The sequence below is a fragment of the Ovis canadensis genome, chromosome 18 (assembly GCF_042477335.2).
Source record: "Ovis canadensis isolate MfBH-ARS-UI-01 breed Bighorn chromosome 18, ARS-UI_OviCan_v2, whole genome shotgun sequence".
Lineage (NCBI taxonomy): Eukaryota > Metazoa > Chordata > Mammalia > Artiodactyla > Bovidae > Ovis > Ovis canadensis.
Genome location: NC_091262.1, coordinates 25,025,879 through 25,046,414, shown reverse-complemented (window position 1 = coordinate 25,046,414; position 20,536 = coordinate 25,025,879).

The window sequence follows — 20,536 nt, the reverse complement described above, 5'->3', positions numbered from 1 at the left end:
CACAAAGAGTCCAACAGGACTGAATGACTAACAGTTTCACTTTCACTTTCACCGTGCTGATTGGAGAAGTACCTAGATTTATGATGATGGCTTAGTCACTAAGTTGTATCTGACTCTTTTGCGAACCCATGGACTGTAGCCCACCAGATTCCTCTGTCCATGGGATTTCCCAGGTAAAAATAACGGAGTGAGTAGCCATTGCCTTCTCCAGGGGATCTTGCCAACCCAGGGATTGAATCCAGGTCTCCTGCTTTGCAGGAGATTCTTTACCAACCGAGCCACCAGGGAATCTGAAATACCAACGATCTAATATTTCCCGTCCAGCAGACAAGTATTTCCTCCTGCTTCTCTAACTTACTACCTCTGGAATCAAGGGATGGTTTATGCTCTCTGAATTCTAAGGTTTTTGAATTCCTTCTTGGAGGGAAAAAAAAATCCAGTTATTCTTTTCCCTTCAGATATAAAAAAGGGGGAAATTATTAATAGATTTTGGAAGCAGGAGGGACACAGAAGGAGTTTGTGTTGCTTAAAGTCTATTTCCCCAGTGAACCCCTCAAGTCCGCCCAGTGTTCTGATGAGTCTGGTCCCCACCAAAAATGGGGGGGCCTTTTTGGTCCCCACCAAAAAGCCTGCTGTCCCTGCCTTCTGGCACAGTACAACCCTCAATTCTAATTAAGGTGCTTTTCAAGCCCACTTATCTGACAGGAGCATACAGCAAACAAGAAGCGATGAGGCACCAACACTCGAAAATGAAAGCTTTGTCTGAAATCCCAGTGTTTACCACCTCCCTGCTTAAATTCTAGTTACCCAGAGCACAACAGAAGCTGGGACAGTCCTACCCCTCCCCTGAGAAGGTGCCCAGGGGCAGAGGCTCAAACTGCTTCCTCTCCCCAGTCTACTCGGCTAAACTCAGAAGGGAATCAACGCCAAGGAGTGACACAGTCAGTCACTATACTGACACTGTCACATTTGCCTAGATTATTAGCATTTTTTATTCTGTTGTCATTCAGCAGTCAATTGACATTTGTTTACTGGACAGCAAACAATCATGTTTTATATGGTGCAGTTTGCAAATATTCTAATGCCTCTGCAAGGTATTTTTTCCCCCCAGAATAGTCATCTCTTTGAGAAGAGAGAACTTATAGAATACATATTGGCTTTTTTTTTTAACCACTGTTCTGCATTTTATTTATTTTTAAAAAAGCTTTATTTTGTATTGGGGTTAGCCAATTAACAATGTTGTGAGAGTTTCGGGTGAACAGTGACGGGAACTCAGAAAGATATAAAGTATGATAACATGGAATTAGTGTGAATAGCTTAACAGCAGATGGTTTCAGGATGGAAAGAATTTGGGGATTACATATTTCTACACTGACTTTTCTGAAGAGATGATCAAGAATGGAAATTGGAGGTGACTTACTCAAGGTCATAGTGACAGTTAAGGGCTTATTGTAGCAAAGAAATGCAGACTTTCCATTTTATTCTGAGAATGCAGTATTTTTTCTCCATAGATATTGACTTTAAGAAGAAAAGAAACCAACAAAAACACAGTATTGAATTGTTAAATAATATTGGTCACATATTCAGTTCATCAAACTATTTTGACAAGCTTTGAAATGTAATACACATGAAATGTAAAGATGCCAAGGAGTTTTAGGGGGAAATTAGGAAGTTAGATGAATCTTGAAAGGGTAGTATGGTCTATAAAGAATTCAGACCAAAAAAGAGCACATGCTGTATCACCACCTGGGAGAAGAAGGTGGCTGGAAGGGGTAAAGGGTGATGATTAAGTTCCATTTATCTTTTTTTTTTTTGTCTTTTTTTATTTTTTATTTTTTTTTTAATTTTTATTTTTACTTTATTTTACTTTACAATACTGTATTGGTTTTGCCATACATATCTTTTTAAAAAGTTGGTGTGTAGTTAATTTACGATGTTGTGTTAGTTTCTGGTTAATTCTGTGTTAGTTTCAGAATATATATATTTCTGAAAATATATATTTTTTCTGAAATATATATATATACATATGAAGAAGAATGTATATATATACATATATATATACACACACATTCTTTTTCATATTCTTTTCCATTATGCTTTATGACAGGATACTGAGTATAGTTCCCTGTTCTGTACAGTAGAACCTTGTTGTATATCTATTTTACATACAGTAGTTTATATCTGCTAACCCCAAACTCCTAATTTAACCCTCCCTCCTTCCCCTTTGGTAACCATACGTTTGTTTTTTTCCTATGTCTGAGGGTCTGTTTCTGTTTCGTACGTAATTTAATTTGTGTCCTCTTTTAGATTCCACGTATAAGTGATATCATATCATATTCATCTTTCCCATTCTGACTTACTTCACTTAGCATGATAACCTTTAGGTTCGTCCATGTTCCTGCAAATGGCATTATTTCATTCTGTTTCATTCTGGCTCTGTATCCCAGTGTGTATGTATTCCAATCTTCTTTAGCCGTTCATCTGGTGAAGGACATTTAAGCTATTTTCAGGCCTTGGCTACTGTAAGTAGTGCTGCTATGAAAACTGGGGTGCATGTATCTTTTCAAATTATAGTTTTCTCTAGATATACGCCCAAGAGTGGGATTGCTGGATCACTTGGCAGCTCAGTTCTGTTTCTTGATGTGCATTTGGTTACACATCTGCATTCACTGTATGAAAAAGCATCAAACCAAAGATTTGGGCCTTTCTCTGTATCTCAATTAAAGGTTTACATAAATATCTTTACCTTTAGATCAGTCTTCCTTGAATTTTAAACCTAATGTGGTTAAGTTTTAATTTATATGTTTCAAACCTTACTCTAGGAACATAGGAAGAAGTAGCTTGGGCAAAACCTTGGAAAATTAGATTTATGGCCTGGATAGAAGGGTGTCTCCAGGCCCTGTCACATGCCAGTCACTTCTCTCACTGGTTTTATCTATACAAGAAAGATAATAAAACGTTTACCTCCATGAAGACTAGGAGCTCTGTGGAAGGGCTGATAAAATCCTTCCCATTAAAACGGGTGACAGTGTGTGTGCTAAGTCACTTCAGTCATGGCCACCTCTTTGTGACTCTATGGAGCCTGCCAGGCTCTTCTGTCCATAGGCGTTTCCAGGCAAGAACACTGGAGTGGGTTGCCATGCCCTCCTCCAGGGGATCTTCCCAATCCAGGGACTGAACCCATGTCTCCTGCAGCTCCTGTGTTTCAGGATGATTCTTTACTGCTGAGCCACCGGGGGAAGCCTGGGTGACGGGACAGTGGTGAACAAATACCCGCTTGGAACAACCAGAACCCCTCACTCGCCCTCAGCCCTATGTCTCTCCAGAAGCAGTAATACTAACTCACCTGCTTTATAATTTCCCCAAAGTTCTCTGTACTGTTTCAAAAATTATTCTACTTGTGTTGGAAGTAAACGTGAACATCTTTAACCACCATACAGCATACAATCTTGGGTTTAATTATTCCGAAGTGAGCCATTAGTTTGGAATTCCCTTTAGTAATTTTGTCAAGACCGTGTATCCAAAGATGATGAAGTTGATTTTGGTTAGAAGCTGCAGTAGTTTTAAAATGACCACAGAATTCCTAGACATTTCTACTCATTGAGAAGTTCTGTGTCTTGTCTTATCCCACAAACACACCTCAAACCAACAGAGTATAATACAAGTTCTGAGGCTGAGTCCCAAATGGAGAATCTTTGAGTCATTCCAAGTCGAACACCAGACAATGTAATGGAAGGAGCCTTCAGATGATTCCAGTCCTAGGCAGTAAGTCACCCCTTCTACCCCAGACCCTAAGTCATCTCAGCCAAAGCCCCAGATGGTGAGGGGCTAGTCATCCCCATGGTGTGCTTGCTGAATTCCTGGCCCATGGAACCCCTGAGCATAATACAATGGTATATTAAATCAGGAATCATTGGGGTAGTTGTATGACAGCAACAGACATCAGATCAGGAACGTTAAAAATATCTAAATTTTAATTATGTTTAGCCAATGTCATTCTGCTGGAGAGACTGAGCACTCTGTGTATGTAAGTGAGGCACACTCCAGGTGTGTGATGGAAAGGTCTTGGGCAGTCAGTATAAGAGAGACATGGGTCCTGATGCCACACGTGGCTGCTGATTCAGCTTTAGTTGAGCCATTCCCCTGGAGAGGAATTTCAATGCTTCCCCTAAGGTAGTCACAGAGTTGTAAGAATCCTGGTTATGCTTATCTAAGGGGAAACATGGAGGGAGTGGTGATAAATTAGGACGGTGGGATGAACACATACACGCGCCTATATATAAAATAGATCACTAGCAAGGACCTACTGTATAGCACAGGGAACTCTACTCAGCTTTCTGTAATAATACATATGAGAAAAGAATCTGAAAAAGAACAGAGATAGGAAGGGCAACCCTCCTCAGTATTTTTGCTGGAAAATCCCATGGACAGAGGAACCTGGCAGGCTACAGTCCATGAGGTCACAGAGTCAGACAACACTTGAGTGACTGACTGTGCACACACACACACACACACACACACACACACACACACACACACACTGATTCACTTTGTTATACACCTGAAACTAACACAGCATTGTAAATCAGCTATACTGCAATCAACTATATGCCAATAAAAGTTTAAAAAAGACAATTTGCTTTGAGTGTAAGCCACTTGATGTTTTTAAAATCCTCACATATGGGAAAATATATACAGACTAATATATCAAAATGTATTGTATACTTTAAAATATAAATTCATTTTAAAAAATCTTGATGCCACAAACAAAGTTTTATTCTAGTAAAAAAAGAGAATCCTGGTAAGGCATATAAAAACATTAACTTTCTAAACTATAAATCATTTCATAAGTAATAGCTACCCTTAAGAGTTACATGTTCTCTGTGGTGAAGTTGATTTCATACTGATCCTATTGACAGTTGTTTGTCTTATAGCCCAGTTAATATTATAAGAGACTATAGGCATATCTAGGGTGACTAGATCATTGAGAATATCCATCCTATTTGACCACTGAAATATCAGGCACGACTCACTTTGAATCTGGTTCTGCCAGCATATGAGCTGGGCAGTGGACACAGGTTCTAATTGGAAGAAGCAGCACGCTGAGTATCAGAAGAACCGAGCAATCTATATTTCTGACCGAGACACGTTCTCATTTATTTAATTTTTTTTACTCTGAGGGGAATGATATTTGAAAAATACTCAATAGAGAGATAGTTTCCCGTAACTGTTAGATCTTATATCTTTTGTTACCAATGTTTCAAAACCAGGGAACTTAGAGCTATTCAAGATGAAATTCTCTCTCCCAGAATCTAAAGAATTCTCTCTCCCAGAAACTAAAGGCATCCTTAAACTCTGCTGTTTGCAGAAAGATTTCATTCACACGTTCCGCTTCTAAGGATGAGTGTAGATGATCTGAACATCATTGCCTCATTTCGTTCTACTATAAAATGGGTATAACATTCCTCAGCAGGAAAGTTTTTGATTGATGTAAATATTTGGGGCTCACAGTACAAGGAAAGGTTAGGTGATTAACCCAGTAGAAGATGTGGCGGGGTGAGGGAGCTTAATTCAATAATGAAGAATTAGAGACTAATTCTGAGTATCAGATTAAATTTGCTCTTTTACATTTCTGATTTTTTTTCTCTCCAAACAAAATTGTGTTTCATATATTATGTGGAAATCTCCTCTCTGTGTAGATGCTGGATTATCGCCCCCCCTACCCCTGTATCTCTTAACAAGCTCCTTGGTGCAGCTGGAATTAATGCTTCCTGTCGTTTTAAATAATGTGACATTGAAATACAATTTTTTAATGTGCTGGCATTTAACATGCCACAATATTTCAGTTATTTTACATTCATTTGGGTGCTTTAGTGTTATTACAGCTGTTATGAAATTCTGACAAAGAGGTGCATTTCTTTCTTCTGTTCCACCATAATTGCTTTTTGCCGCATCTCTGAACCGTAACCATGGCGATCTGTAACATTCATCAGAGGACCTCTTGTTATTTCCCTCGTGTGAATGAAAAACAAAATGGTATATAAATACCCTGAGAAGTTTTACAAAAGCAGTCTTTCTCTTCTTTCCGTTTTTCCTACCTTCCTCCTCCTGTCTGTCCATCCATCCTTTATTCCTTTCTTTTTTTCCCCTTCTATCTTCATTTTCTCCCACCCTCAATTTTCTTTACTTCTTAAAATTTTTTTTTTAGTTTCCAAAAGTAGAGGGTCTATTGAGGGGAAATTAAGGGGCATGGCTTGAGATTTTTCATTTATTTATTTTTTTAAATGAAAACGTCTTTTGTATAAAGAAAGCACAGAGAGAAAATGAGAGCTTAAGTCAGTCTTTTCTAAGTCTGACTGGTTACAAACAAGTCCTTGTTTGAGCTACTTAATGTGGAATATCATTACCATATTGGAACCATTTTGTTGATGTATTGACTTGCTCTTCCTATTGTAGGGGGTGGCTGAAATGAGCATACCCCGGCTGTATTTTAAATTGCCGTCTTTCTGGCAACTTGAGAGGATGTTGGGAGGTCAGTCCTATCTCATGTACTTGTCCTCTTTTCATCTCTTCTGCTCAGGTATGACTTTACGATTCAGGGAAAGTTGGTACAGAACGCCCATTACATCACCTCTATGAAAAGGCAATACATGCAAACTGGACAGCTTTGCTGTGTCCATATGCCAACATCAGCAATAAGCCTGAGAGTCAGCTTCACTTGAAACATAAGTTAATTCCCCATGGTGCTGCTACTTCACTGATTTGAAGGTAAGGAAGTGTGGACCATTCTGAATTTTACTGGAATGGTCATCATAGCTATTCCCAGTTCAGTTCAGTTCAGTTCAGTCGCTCAGTCGTTTCCGACTCTTTGCAACCTTATGAATCGCAGCATGCCAGGCCTCCCTGTCCATCACCAACTCCCGGAGTTCACTCAAATTCACGTCCATTGAGTCGGTGATGCCATCCAGCCATCTCATCCTCTGTTGTCCCCTTCTCCTCCTGCCCCCAATCCCTCCCAGCATCAGAGTCTTTTCCAAAGAGTCAACTCTTCGCATGAGGTGGCCAAAGTACTGGAGTTTCAGCTTTAGCATCATTCCTTCCAAAGAATGACTTCCAAAATTTTACCTCACTTTTTTCATATATATTTTTTTGTTACCACATTTTTCTTTCAGATACCTAAAACCATTAAGTACTTGGCATTTTCTATCAGGCTTCCCAGGTGGTTCTAGTGGTAAAGAACTTGCTTGCCAATGCAGGAGATTTAAGGGATGCAGGATTGATCCCTGGGTCAGGAAGATCCCCTGGAGGAGGGCATGGCAACCTGCTCCAGTGTTCTTGCCTGGAGAATCCCATGGACAGAGGAGCCTGGAGGGCTATGGTCCATAGTGTTGCAAACAGCTGGACATGACTGAAGCAAGTTAGCATACAGGTGTATTTTCTATCAAGTAGATTTACAAGAAGGAATCTAGCTCTCAGTGTTGCTGCTGCTGCTGCTGCCAAGTTGCTCCAGTCGTGTTTGACTCTGTGTGACCCCATAGACAGCAGCCCACCAGGCTCCCCCGTCCCTGGGATTCTCCAGACAAGAACACTGGAGTGGGTTGCCATTTCCTTCTCCAATGCATGAAAGTGAAAAGTGAAAGTGAAGTCGCTCAGTCATGTCCGACTGTTAGCGACCCCATGGACTGCAGCCTACTAGGCTCCTCCATCTATGGGAGTTTCCAGGCAACAATACTGGAGTGGGGTGCCATTGCCTTCTCCAGCTCTTAGTGTTACCTAAAGCTAATTGAGTTAGTTTTGCCAAGTGTTTTACATTCTCCTGTCTTACCATTGTGTCAACTGTGATCTGTTCTTGGGTTCTTGTGATGAGATATATCAATAGCAGTAATGTGTTTCTGTAGCACAACCACTGCAAAAACAACTGACCACGAATAAGGAGTATTTGTGGAATGGTTTGGACCCAAACTTCAAACTTTCAGGAAGAAAATTATGTTTATGGAAATTTAGCATAACTCTGGAATTGCCTGCTAAAAGCATTTTGAGTTTGCATTGTGGTCTCATTATGTTCACATCTTCTTGAAACTTTCAGGGATTAATTTCATCCCAACAAACTAATTCTGCTGGCCCATAGTGATGAGTTAAAAGCACCAGTAGATACTCTAAGTAAATCTGATGGCTGTGAGAGCGAGCCTTCTGATGTTCAATTTCATGGAGTTTAAGTCGTCAGGAGTCCCAGCTGCTGTATTTTGAAGGCCATTGCCCTGTTCCTACCAGGACCACACTTCCATGTGCTCTTCCCAGCCAATGAGTAAGCATACAAAAAGTTAAAATTCTTCAAACAATTCATCATTATATGCCAACAAATATCTCATTTTCTCATATCTTCAATAATAATTTAATACCCTGGTAAGGAAGACACTATTTATTTTGTAGATAAGCACTCTGGAGCTCTGAAGTTACTTAACACTGAAGTAGGTATGGATAAGTCCCAGTCTTCTGGACTCACCTGTCTTCTAGATGAGTAAGACTTTATTTATATACATATTTATTTATTCAAGAATTAGTGAATACCCACCAGATTTGACACTTTATGAAGCAATGAGTATAAATCACCAAAGATCTGTGAGCCCAGAAACAGATGCTCAGGAGATTAACTGAATTCAAGAGGGTTGGGCAGTGTTGACCAATTTCATATGTCAAATGTCTGACAAACCCCTAACTCTACATGGTTCTGTCCACCACTTTCTAGTTAGTTCCATGTCTCTGTTGTAATATGAGCCACCTTGGATACCCAGTCTATTTTATGAACGCTAGAAGCCTTGAAATTGGCTTCTAATTGACCCTTTCCATTTTTGTTCCTGCCCATCCTCTTCATGATAGAGTGATCCTTCTGAAACTCAAATCTTCTCACCTCCATCTCCATACCTCCTCACATGGATGCCTTTAGCAGTCTAAACACACGTCACAGAATGAAAAGAAATTCTCGGCAGGATTTGTAGGACCTAATTGGTATGAACTCCACCTATCTCTCTAGCCTTGTCTCTCATCATTTACTCCTAGACCCTGGGTTTTAGTTTTATTATTCTCAGCTTCTCAGATGTTCCAAGACCTCTCTTGTCAATTGGCTTCACACAACATATTCCTTCACTCAGCTTGGAACAGTTTTTTTTTTTTTTTTCCCCTTTTCACTTTGACTGATCCTTTGGATATCAGTTCAATACTTTTTTTCCATTTTTGAAAATTTCCTAATTAGGTCAATTCCTCCATCACACACTTTCATATTCCAGTGTACATTTACTACATTATACCTCTTAGTTATAAATGTATGTATATGTCCTTGAATCATCGATTAATGCGCACCTCCTTCATGGCTATTTAGTGAAGATCTTTAGGTATAAGAAACATGTATGTTACTGTATTATTAGGGTCTAGCATGCATCCTGATATCTGAGTGAGTATGAGTATTAGTTGCTTCGTCATGTCCGACTCTGCAACCCCGTGGACTGTAGCCCAGCAGGCTCCTCTGTCCATGGGATTCTCCATGCAAGAATACTGGAGTGGGTTGCCATGCCCTCCTCTAGGGGATCTTCCTGACCCAGGGGATCGAACCTGCGTCTCATGCATCTCCTGTGTTAGTAGGTCCATTTGTTACTACCAGGGTCACCAGGGAAGCTTATATGATCACATACTTATGGTGATATAACTATTATGCAAAAAAATGGATAAAATTGGTTGTCTCAGATAAACCTCTAGATTTTCTAGATGATTAGCTTTATTACTTGCTTCTCATTATCTTGTACTTTGGAAAGTTTCCACAATAAGATTCATAGGAGTTTTATTTCCAGGGGAAAAAATCTTTTTTTTAAGCCATGTGGCTTAAAGCTACCTCAGTTTAGGAGATTTCTCATTTTAATAATTGGTCACCTCCTTTGTCACGCATTGTGGAACTTGTGGTGAGTGAACCTCTCCTCTTGGCCTACATCAGACCCCGAGAGGGACAACTAGGGCTATCCTCCTGATTTGTGGGCTGGGAACTCAGTATACACGTTCATATGATGATTAGAGCAACTTGGCATTAAAATGTCCCGATCATTTCAGGTCTCTTCTCCTCATTAGAACTATTAGTTATGCTGCTCCTTGGAGAGCCTTGGGGTCTTTGGACTGTATAAGTAAGGAAGGTCAGTTATCTCTCAAAACCTTGAAAGACCATTTAGAATGGTTGTTCTCTGGAAACCAAATGACAAACTCTAATCAATAAGCTAATATATATATAATTTTCCTTGTAGTGTCTCAGCCTAATTATTGGATTATTGGAATTCTCAAGGACAGAATGATGAAAATAAGCATTAAAGAGAGCAAGAAAGTAAAGATATATCTGAGCTTATGATGGGATAATTTTGAGACATTTTCTTACAGAAATTTATCTGTAGAAATTCACTTGATTGTTATTTATGGTCATTGAGGAAAAAATACAAAACTCTTTATAGGATACATTGAGTCAAAACATACTAAAATGTACATGTTAACTTGATCAGAAAATCAGTAAAGTTAAAATTAGTGAATCTTCTTTTCTTTTGAGGAAGTTTGGCCAGTATTTTTAACTGGCATCAAAATAATATCATAAATGCTATCCCATTCTGAATTTCTAATGAGTAGCTTGAAATCTATGGATTGGGTGAACTCATGTTCTTACTTATCCAGGGAAGAGAGAGAGAGATAGGGAAAACGGAAGCATTTAATTTTTAGCTACTTTTATACTGCTAAGTGGCATTTGACATTCTATCTTAAACTGGTCTCACTTAAAATTATTTACAGATACAGTTTTTCCACTTAGAGCACCTCAGTGGATAAGGCAAAAGCTAACAGCTATAAAAGGGAAAATCAACAGTAACAGAATAATAGTGGAGGACTTTAACACCGCACTTTCACCAATAGATAGATCATCCAGACAGAAAACTAAGAAGGAAACACAAGCTTTAAATGATACCTTAGACCGGATAGACCTAATTGTATCCTAATCAATAAAATTAGAAATGAAAACTGACACCACAGAAATACAAAAGATCCTGAGAGAGTACTACAAGCAACTATAAGCCAATAAAATGAACAACCTAGAAGAAATGGACAAAGTTTTAGAAAGATACAACCTTCCAAGACTAAACCAGGAAGAGATAGGAAATAGGAGCAGACCAATCACAAGCACTGAAATTGAAACTGATTTAAAAACTTCCCGCCAATAAAAGTCCAGGACCAGATGGCTTCACAGGTGAACTCTATCAAATATTTAGAAACGAGTTAACATCTACCCTTCTGAAATTCTTCCAAAAAACTGCCAAGGAAAGAACACTCCCAAGCTTATGGTTATCAGGCCACCGTCACCCTGAACAAAACCAGAGATATCACAGAGAAAGGGAATTATAGGCCAGTATCACCAATGAGCATAAACACAGAAATCCTCAATAAAATACTAGCAGACTGAATCCAGCAAGCAATACATTGAAAGGATCATATACCACGATCAAATGAGATTTATCCTAGGGATGCAAGGAGTTTTCAATATCCTCGAATCAATCAACGTAATACACTGCATCAATGAATTGAAGAATAAAAACCATATGATTATCTCAATAGATGCAGGAAAAAACTCTTGACAAAAACCAACACCAATTTCTGATAAAAACTCCCCAGAAATTGGGCATAGAGGGAACATACCTCAACATAATAAAGGCCGTGTATACATGACAAACCCGCAGTAATTGTCATCCTTGATGGTGAGAACCTCAAAGCATTTCCTCTAAGCACAGGAACAAGACAAGGATATCCACTCTTGCCACAATTGTTCACTAACCTTTATAATGGTAAGAGACCTGACTACAGATATTTAGTTTTATAAGTGAAATAAGCAAAGTCAATTTAAATTTTTTGGGTTCCAATGTTTCCCTTAAGGGTGTCTGAGGTATGTAGTACCTAGCATTTTCTATTAAATAAATATTTTATAAGACACAACCTAGCAAAATTTCTAAGTTTGAAGACCAAAATGACATTGTCACAACTGGCTGCAGGCTCAGTAAGAACTAACCTCGGTTGAGAGGACCAGCTGAAAAAGGAAATCACTAAGGCCTGGGCACCATGGTTAACATGGTGCCCTGAATTGAGACATCTGTTAGACTTTAGCTTCTGGTAGGATCCAGTGTTGGAACCTGCCTTCTCTGTTCAGTCCTAACTATCAGTCCCTGTGAATCGAGCATGGAAAGTCAGCGCCTTTAGGCTAGGTATCTAATTTCCTTGGACTCAGCCTCTTCACAAGTATGTGCATGGGGCTTTTTGGTGGGACGCTGACACTAATCAAAAAACCAGAGTCAAAGGTTTCTGTCTTTGACTTAGTCTGAAATCCTCAATCTAAATTGTAACTTGGGTTCCTACCCTTCTTCAGTTCAGTTCAGTTGCTCAGTCGTGTCTGACTCTTTGTGACCCCATGGACTACAGCATGCCAGGCCTCCCTGTCCATCACCAACTCCCAGAGTTTACTTAAACCCATGTCCGTTGAGTCGATGATGCCATCCAGCCATCTCATCCTCTGTCGTCCCCTTCTCCTCCTGCCTTCAATCTTTCCCAGCATCAGGGTCTTTTCAAATGAGCTTATCTTACCATTCTTATGATGCACCAAATTTAGGAATAACTCTTTCTGGATAAGGACCGTTCTCTTCCTCCGTGACCATGGTAGACACTGCTAAAAAAAAGTCAAAGTAATTTTTTTTCTCCAGATAATTTTCAAAGCCACTTCTCAAGTGATCTCAAATATGTCTCATAATGTATTCAGGACAGTTTGGCATTCTTACTGTAGGGAACAGAAAATAGCACTTCAAAAGTATTAACTTCCTTCTTATTTCATATCCTATGGGAAGGTGGTTAGATCTCTTCTTCACATTTTAAAATTCTCAGGATCCCAATTTGCTTCCTCAATGAAACGAACTCATAGACAAAGGATGACAAATGCATTCAGTCTAAGTTGCAAAATCGGATCAGTTATTAGTGGCTATTGGAGTGTAGTCTTGACAGTACTAAGGTCATGTGTGGATTCAGGGAAAAATGTATTTTTTTGATCAAGGATGAAAGACGCTATGAATTTCCCACACTTTCTTGTTCTTTGTCTAAGCAGCCTCCCTTTGGATGAGGTTGGCAACACCATGCTTGTTTCCTGGGCTCATGGCTCATTTCTCGACTCCTTAATCCTCAGAAGCAATAGAGGCAGCCTGTGAAACTTCTGCCATCTTAAAGAACAGAGTCTCCCTCGCCCACATAACTTTGAAATCCATACAGGACACCTAGTGTTTTATTTTAATTTAATTTCCCCTTCTTTGGTTTCTGGCAGCGTGAAGCAGAAGATCAGGGGCATGGAGTAAGGCATAAGCCACTGAAAGCTGCCCTGGCTTTTGCTTCACAGTACACTGGGAGACACCATGTGGTATGAGGCATTCATCTGCAGATAGAGACTGTAAAATTATACTCTAAAATTAAAAAATTTTAATTAGAAGGCAGCATCTGTGAACCTTTTACTGAAACCACTGCTTTTCCCCCCACTCCGATAAATTATCCCAGCTCTGTGGCCCTTTATCCCCCTCCCACCATGTCAGAGATTAGAAAACCAGCCTCTCCTCCCCTAATAATACTCCTGTAACAGTCAGATGGAGATTTCTCTGCTTAATGTTTAACAAGCAACTGATACTGATTTCAAGAAATTGAGAAATATTTAATTTAGAGCCACTTCTTTCTTTATAGATTCTCTTGGCTTCCCTGTTTTCCTTCCAATCCCTTATTTCCAGAAACTGTGTGAATCAAAGCTGGGTATGGTCTGCTGTGGTGTCCATCAGCTCCTTAATCCCTACCTGAGACCGTCCTCTGCTGTTGAAAACAATATAATCCACCCCAGCAGCCAATTTGGGAAACCATGGGTGAAGATTATTTTATTTCCAGTGGGAGCTATTTTATCAGGTGCAAATGATAATACCCCTGGCCAGCAACAATGGCCTGATGCTCTCCTTTTCTGTGCTGAGTCAGGTAAGACTTGAGCAGGGCAAGCTGTGAGGTGGCACCACAGACAGTAGTGCCAGGGGGCAGAGATGTCTGAGGATGGCGAGAGTCTGAGCAATCAATGTTCACAGATGGGAGGTTAGCTGAAGGTGGAGGACTAATAAATGCAAGTGGGATATTAGGATCTAGGACCCAGGGGTGTGTGGAAGCAGAAATAAGCATGTGAGAAGCTGGATGCGAAGACCAGCTCAGTCTGAGCCCTTGAAATGTGCACAAAGGAGTAAAAAGAGGTGGTCAGTCCCCGAGCTTCTAGTTTTAAGAACCAGGAATCAAGGATGGCAAGCGTATAGAGATGAATACCACAGGACTGGACAAGAAGAAATATATGGAGCAAGCAGAGAGGATAGATTAGAGAGGCTGAGTCAGAGGATCTCAGGGTTATTATTAAATAGGTTTTATGGGTTGAGCTGTGTCTCCCTTAAAGAAATTGAAGTTCTAACACTCAGTACCTATGGATTGTGACCTTCTTTTGCATATTATCAAATTGTCAAAGATGAGGTCATTAGGTCATTTGGATGCGCAGACAGACGCAAGGAGAACATCTTGTGAAGATAAACACAGAGATCGGAGTGATGCGTCTACAAGTGAAGGTGCACCAAAAATTGTTACCAAACTCCCAGCAGCTGGGGGAGCAGCACAGGACAAGTTCTCTTTTGAGCTCCTGGGAGGGGCCCAGCACGCTGACACCTTAATCTCAGGCTTCCGCCCCAGAACTGTGAGATCATGCATTCTGTTGCCGGAGCCATCCAGTTTGTGGGACTTTGTTACAGCAGCCCCATAAAACTAATACAGTGATATCACACCCATGGGGCAAATAAGCCTAGCTCCCCAATATCCTGTTTCCGTTCTTCCTTAGTGAAAGAATCTCAACCTGTAACTGGTTTCTGTGTCATCTGAAATATTGCCTATATTCCCAGCCTTCTTTGCAGTTGGCTGGGCCAATAAAAGGTACTATGAAAAGTTGTTGCTTTAATCATTTAACTTTAAAAGACTTTAAAAATAACTTTAAAAAGACTTCTTTAAATGGGGGAATAGTAAGGCATTTTTGTTTTCCTTTTTTCTTTAAATTTCAGCTTTAAACATTTTTTTCAGGTATAACTGATAATTTCTTTCTTTTCTTCTTATTTCTATGCTACTCTGCTCCCTAATTCTTCTGGAATTCAATTCACTTATAAGAACTGGAGCTCCAGAAGTCATGGAAACCAGAGCTAGAAGAGTAGGGAAGATGATGGAAGGAGCTAGGTTCTCTGCAGCTGATGAAGCTGCCATATCTACCCTGTCCTACCTTCCTCCATTTTTCTTGGCTATGAGAGAAAAACAAAGCTCTCTTTAGCTTAAGATGGTTGCATGAAGCTTATTGTGATAAGCCATGTAACCTATGTCTAACCAACACACAGCAGTTGTACATGTGAGCAGACTTGGGTTCAGGGACACAATATGACTCCCCGATGACCATACAGCCCCAGTGCTTGTGTTGGAAGGTGGATTTCAAATTTTATTTTATTGAAGTATAGCTGATGTACAATGTTGTGTTAGATCAGTCTCTGGAATTTGACCCTGGCAACCTCCATTTTAATCAGCAACTAAATTGATTCTTAAGTAGATAAAATATTAAGAACATTCCCCAAGTTAGGCCACCTCATACTCAGGGACTGTATCTAGGCTGCACATTTGAGGACCCAGAGGCAATGGTAACCTCATTCCCCAAATCACCATCTTATAATCCACCAGCTGGAGGGTGCTATTGAAGTGACCTCTTCAGTAGCTGGTAAACAGGGACCAGAGCCACCTGCTGCCTTTGCCTTCTTAAAAGCTCGCAAGTTAAGGGACTCCTTCATGTTGGGGAGGCAACATTCAAAGAGGATGAATGGGAAGGGTGTCACTGACTGAGTAAGATCAGTTTGCGGGCAGTGGCAGGGGTAGAAGCAGATTTCAGGAGATGACAAGGCAAGAGGAAGCGCTGATGGGGGACCTCTCCGGCTTGGGCATGTTGCCTGCAGTAGGCTGAAGCTAAGCCACACAGAAAGAGCAATGGCATAGGACTGCGGGTAAGAGAGAAAATAATGATTAAAGCAAAATGGCTGAGCATTCGTCCACCCAGTAGGACACCAGGGTCTGCTGTCGATGTCAGTCAGCCTTCTCCCTACTGCTGCTCTTACGTGGTTGTTCTCCTCACTTTCTCCCTAAGACTCTAATCTTTGAGGCTCTAGGCTTGTCTATATAGCCCTCTCTTTGTCCCCATGTCAAACGTTTACTATTCTCCTTGTCACTCCTCCTTAATCGCTGAAAACTTGGGCAACTTCTCTACAGTCTCCCTTTCCATCTCAGTTCCTTCCCTTTAACCAAAGACCATCCTAACCTCTCATCTTGACATTGTCTTTTCCAACGATCTCATCTCCCTACCTGAGCCACTCACTTCCATTCTCACACACTGAGCCTAATAGCTAATAGCAGAAACTACACCATTTCTGAAATCACCAATAGAAATGTCTAGACATTTCCCCAAGGTAACTCTTTAACCTCCAAGTGCCTCTGCTCAAGTATCTCTACTACAACACCATCACACCTGGAGTGTCAATCTTGATCCCTCCACATTCTCTCCATCAATCAGCTTCTCTTTTATCCAGTTTGTATGCATCCAGCTTAGAACATCTGCTTCACTGAGGCAGACAATCTTTGGTAATTATGCTTATCTTTCTTCCCTCTTTGTCCATTCAGCAAGAGCATAATCCCAACCCAGGTGAACCCAATCACTCTCATTCTCCATCTCAGTTCAGTTCAGTCCCTCAGTCGTGTCTGACTATTTGCTACCCCGTGGACTGCAGCATGCCAGGATTCCCTGTCCATCACCAACTTTCAGAGCTTGCTCAAACCCATGTCCATCAAGTCAGTGATGCCATCCAGCCATCTCATCTTCTGTCGTCCCCTTCTCCTCCCTCCTTCAATCTTTCCCACCATCAGAGTCTTTTCCAATGAGTCAGTTCTTCACATTGGATGGCCAAAGTATGGGAGTTTTAGCTTCAGCATCAGTCCTTCCAATGAATATTCAGGACTGATTTCCTTTAGGATGGACTGGTTGGATATCCTTGCAGTCTAAGGGACTCTCAAGAGTTTTCTCCAACATCACAGTTCAAAAGCATCAATTCTTCAAGGCTCTACCTACTGGGGCGGGTAGCCTTTTCCTTCTCCAGGGGATCTTCCCCACCCAGGGATCAAACCTGGGTCTCCCGCATTGCAGGTGGATTCTTTACCAGCTAAGCCACGAGGGAAGCCCAAGGAAACTGGAGTGTGCAGCCTATCCCTTCTCCAGCTGATCTTCCCAACCCAGGAATCAAACCAGGGTCTCCTGCATCACAGGCAGATTCTTTACCAGCTGATCTACCAGGGAATCCTTGGGGTGGAACTGTGCTTGTCTGAAAGGTGGAGGCAGGTAATGAATAACTAGACAATAGCCAAAGGAAGAGTATATAATTCTCTTACAGGGAATGGGGAGGGAAAGATGTGGGTACAGTGTTACTATCTTCTACAATTGTTTGAATCCCTTGACCCTTTCTTTTTCTCTTATCCTTTCCCATATGTTGCTTTCACTCACTTCTATTTTCTCGGCCTTCATATCAAGGCAGTAATCTACTAATTCTTGTCACTTGACTGTTTGCCATTTCCAACTTGCAGGTTAATTTCCTCTGTGCTTTTTTTTTTTCTAGTTTTATTGTGTGTGTGTGTGTGTGTGTGTGTGTGCATTGATAAACAATGGGGAAGAGAAAAAAATGTTTATTGGGTCACTACGTGGCTATAACTTTATGGGGTAGTCACTGCTATCATCTTCCTTCCATAGTCTATTGGCGTCACAGTACCTGTTACAGTGACTATTAAAGCAACTTCCACTCTTCTTTCCATCTGTGTCTCTCCCACAATGAATGTCTTCATTTTTGGTGGATAAACTGGTCTTTGGTTCATGAAGGTTTTTCAAGCCATGTGGCTTGAGTTACATCAATTGTCTTCTTTACTATCTCCAAATATCAATTCATATCCCCCCTGTCTTACTCTTGTTCATCCTTCACAGCACAAGAAGTGTCCCTCTCTCTGGAAACATCCCATTCTTCTCCCTTATTTTCCACTGGTGACAATATTATAACCTTATCGTATTCCATTTAGTGCTATTTGCTAAGAATGCCTTAATGACTGGTCTATGGAAAATACAAATAAATAACGTGACTTTATTTTCCCAAAGACAGCCAGGGTTACATATGTGTCAAATAGAATATAATAGATAGGGATTTATTCCTCCATTAGCTTGTTAGGTTTGCTTATCTTTCAGAGTAATTTAAATTGAAATGGAAGACAAATTCTTATTTGATTGTTAGGCAATTCAGTGCTATTTGTTTTGTTCGAGTTGGTGTGGGATCTAAGTGCCCTGTTGTTAAAAGGCTATTTAATGTCACATAGCGGGCCGATTAATTTTTTCGATAAATTGCCAACATATCCAGTCAATTGCATACATTTAATTGGGAGAGTCCATTCTTCTAAAGTCTGTCTCTATACTTTGTGGTAATGGTGCCATAGTTTACATGCTCTTAGACATACAAAGACACTGCCTCTTGTTATCAAAAGTCTGTAGATAAATCTCAAAGCAAATGTGTGGTTCTGTTAAAAGAGGATCAAAGGGTGACATGAATTAAGTAGCACAGTGTGCAGTCAAGAGGCAGAGCATGGTGGGGACTGTTTTTTAAATTTTTTTGGATGATTTGTTTTGTATTGGTAATGAAAGGTATGATCACTGATGTTGAAGTTTAACATGTTGGCAAGGAAGCATATTTATTTAAGCTTAAACTAGGATCTTATCTTGGAGAAGGCAATGACAACCCACTCCAGTACTCTTGCCTGGAAAATCCCATGGATGGAGGAGCCTGGTAGGCTGCAGTCCATGGGATCGCTGAGAGTCGGAAACGACTGAGCGACTTCACTTTCACTTTTCACTTTCATGCATTGGAGAAGGAAATGGCAACCCACTCCAGTATTCTTGCCTGGAGAATCCCAGAGACAGAGAGACCTAATGGGCTGCATCTATGGGATCGTACAGAGTTGGACATGACTGAAGCGACTTAGCAGTAGTAGCAGCAGGATCTTATCTTGGGTATCATTTTCTTACTTGGTCTGAAAGATGAGAACATAGAAAGTTCCTCTCATTTTCTTGCCTACAATGATCATATAATGCTAATTTAATTAGCTAATTAATGTTTATTCTTGGGATGCATGAATTCCCTGTTGAGAACAAAGAGAATAGGGAAGGGACAAGATTACCATAAAGCTCAAATATAATCATAAATTTACAAGTAATATTTTTCTCATATTAGTTATTGACAAACTATGTTAGGTAGTATACAAATAAGGTCTGTACAATCAAAAGGTTTATGTTTTTGTTTGTAATTATTTCTATAGAATCTAATATAATATATAGCATATAGTACAGTTAATACAAATTTGTCAAATCAATGAATGAATGGAAAAATAAAGGTATGATTAAGAAATACAAATGGCAGTGGTGATTTTAAAATAGTAAAGGTGTCTTTCCTTTTTTCTATCTAAATATCACAACATTTAAGAATATGAAAACTTTGAAAAAATATATTGTTATGAAATAACAACAACAATAACAGTAATAATTGACTTTAATTAAGTTGTGGTCCTTTAAAAAAAAAATCAAGAAGGGGTTTAGGTATTCAGGGAAGATATGGCCAGGCAATAGGAAGAGGTAAAACATTCATCTGGCAAACTCTGGGACTGACGTGAAGAAAAAGATAATAAACTATCACAGAAAGGAGGGTCACATTGCCAAGAATATAAAGGAAAAGAGGTCTTTTTGAAAGTATAAAAAGTGGTAGCTGATTAAAATAAATAAACAAAATAAAAGAAAAATTTAGAAAAAAGAGCTAAAAGGCCTAGGGAGACAATAAGAAGAAAAGAAGAAGATCCAGTTCATGTATTATTGGTACTTCCAAGATAGAAAGCTGAGTTTATGAAGCAAATGAAAATTATTTTAAAAAATATATTTTTAATTCTGTAAATAAAATAACACCTGGAGCTATAGATTTAAGAAATAGTTAGTGTCTAGGGGAAAAAATTAACAGAATAATGCAACAGTAAGATATATACTGCTAAACTTATTGCATTTCAAGGATAAAGAAATATCCTTTGGAAAACCAGTTAAAAATATCTAATACCTAAAAAAGACTAAAGTCACACAGGCCTAAGAGTTCTTATTCTCTTTCCATCTATCTCTCAAACCCCTCATTGCTCATACAAAAATGTAATATAAATTTAAGACTTTTTATCATATATGTATATATGATATGCATAACAGGAGATTAGAGTAGAGGTTACAATATCATCAAGAAAAAAGAAAACGTGATTACATAATTTTATATCCAAGCAAAGTACTATTAAAGCT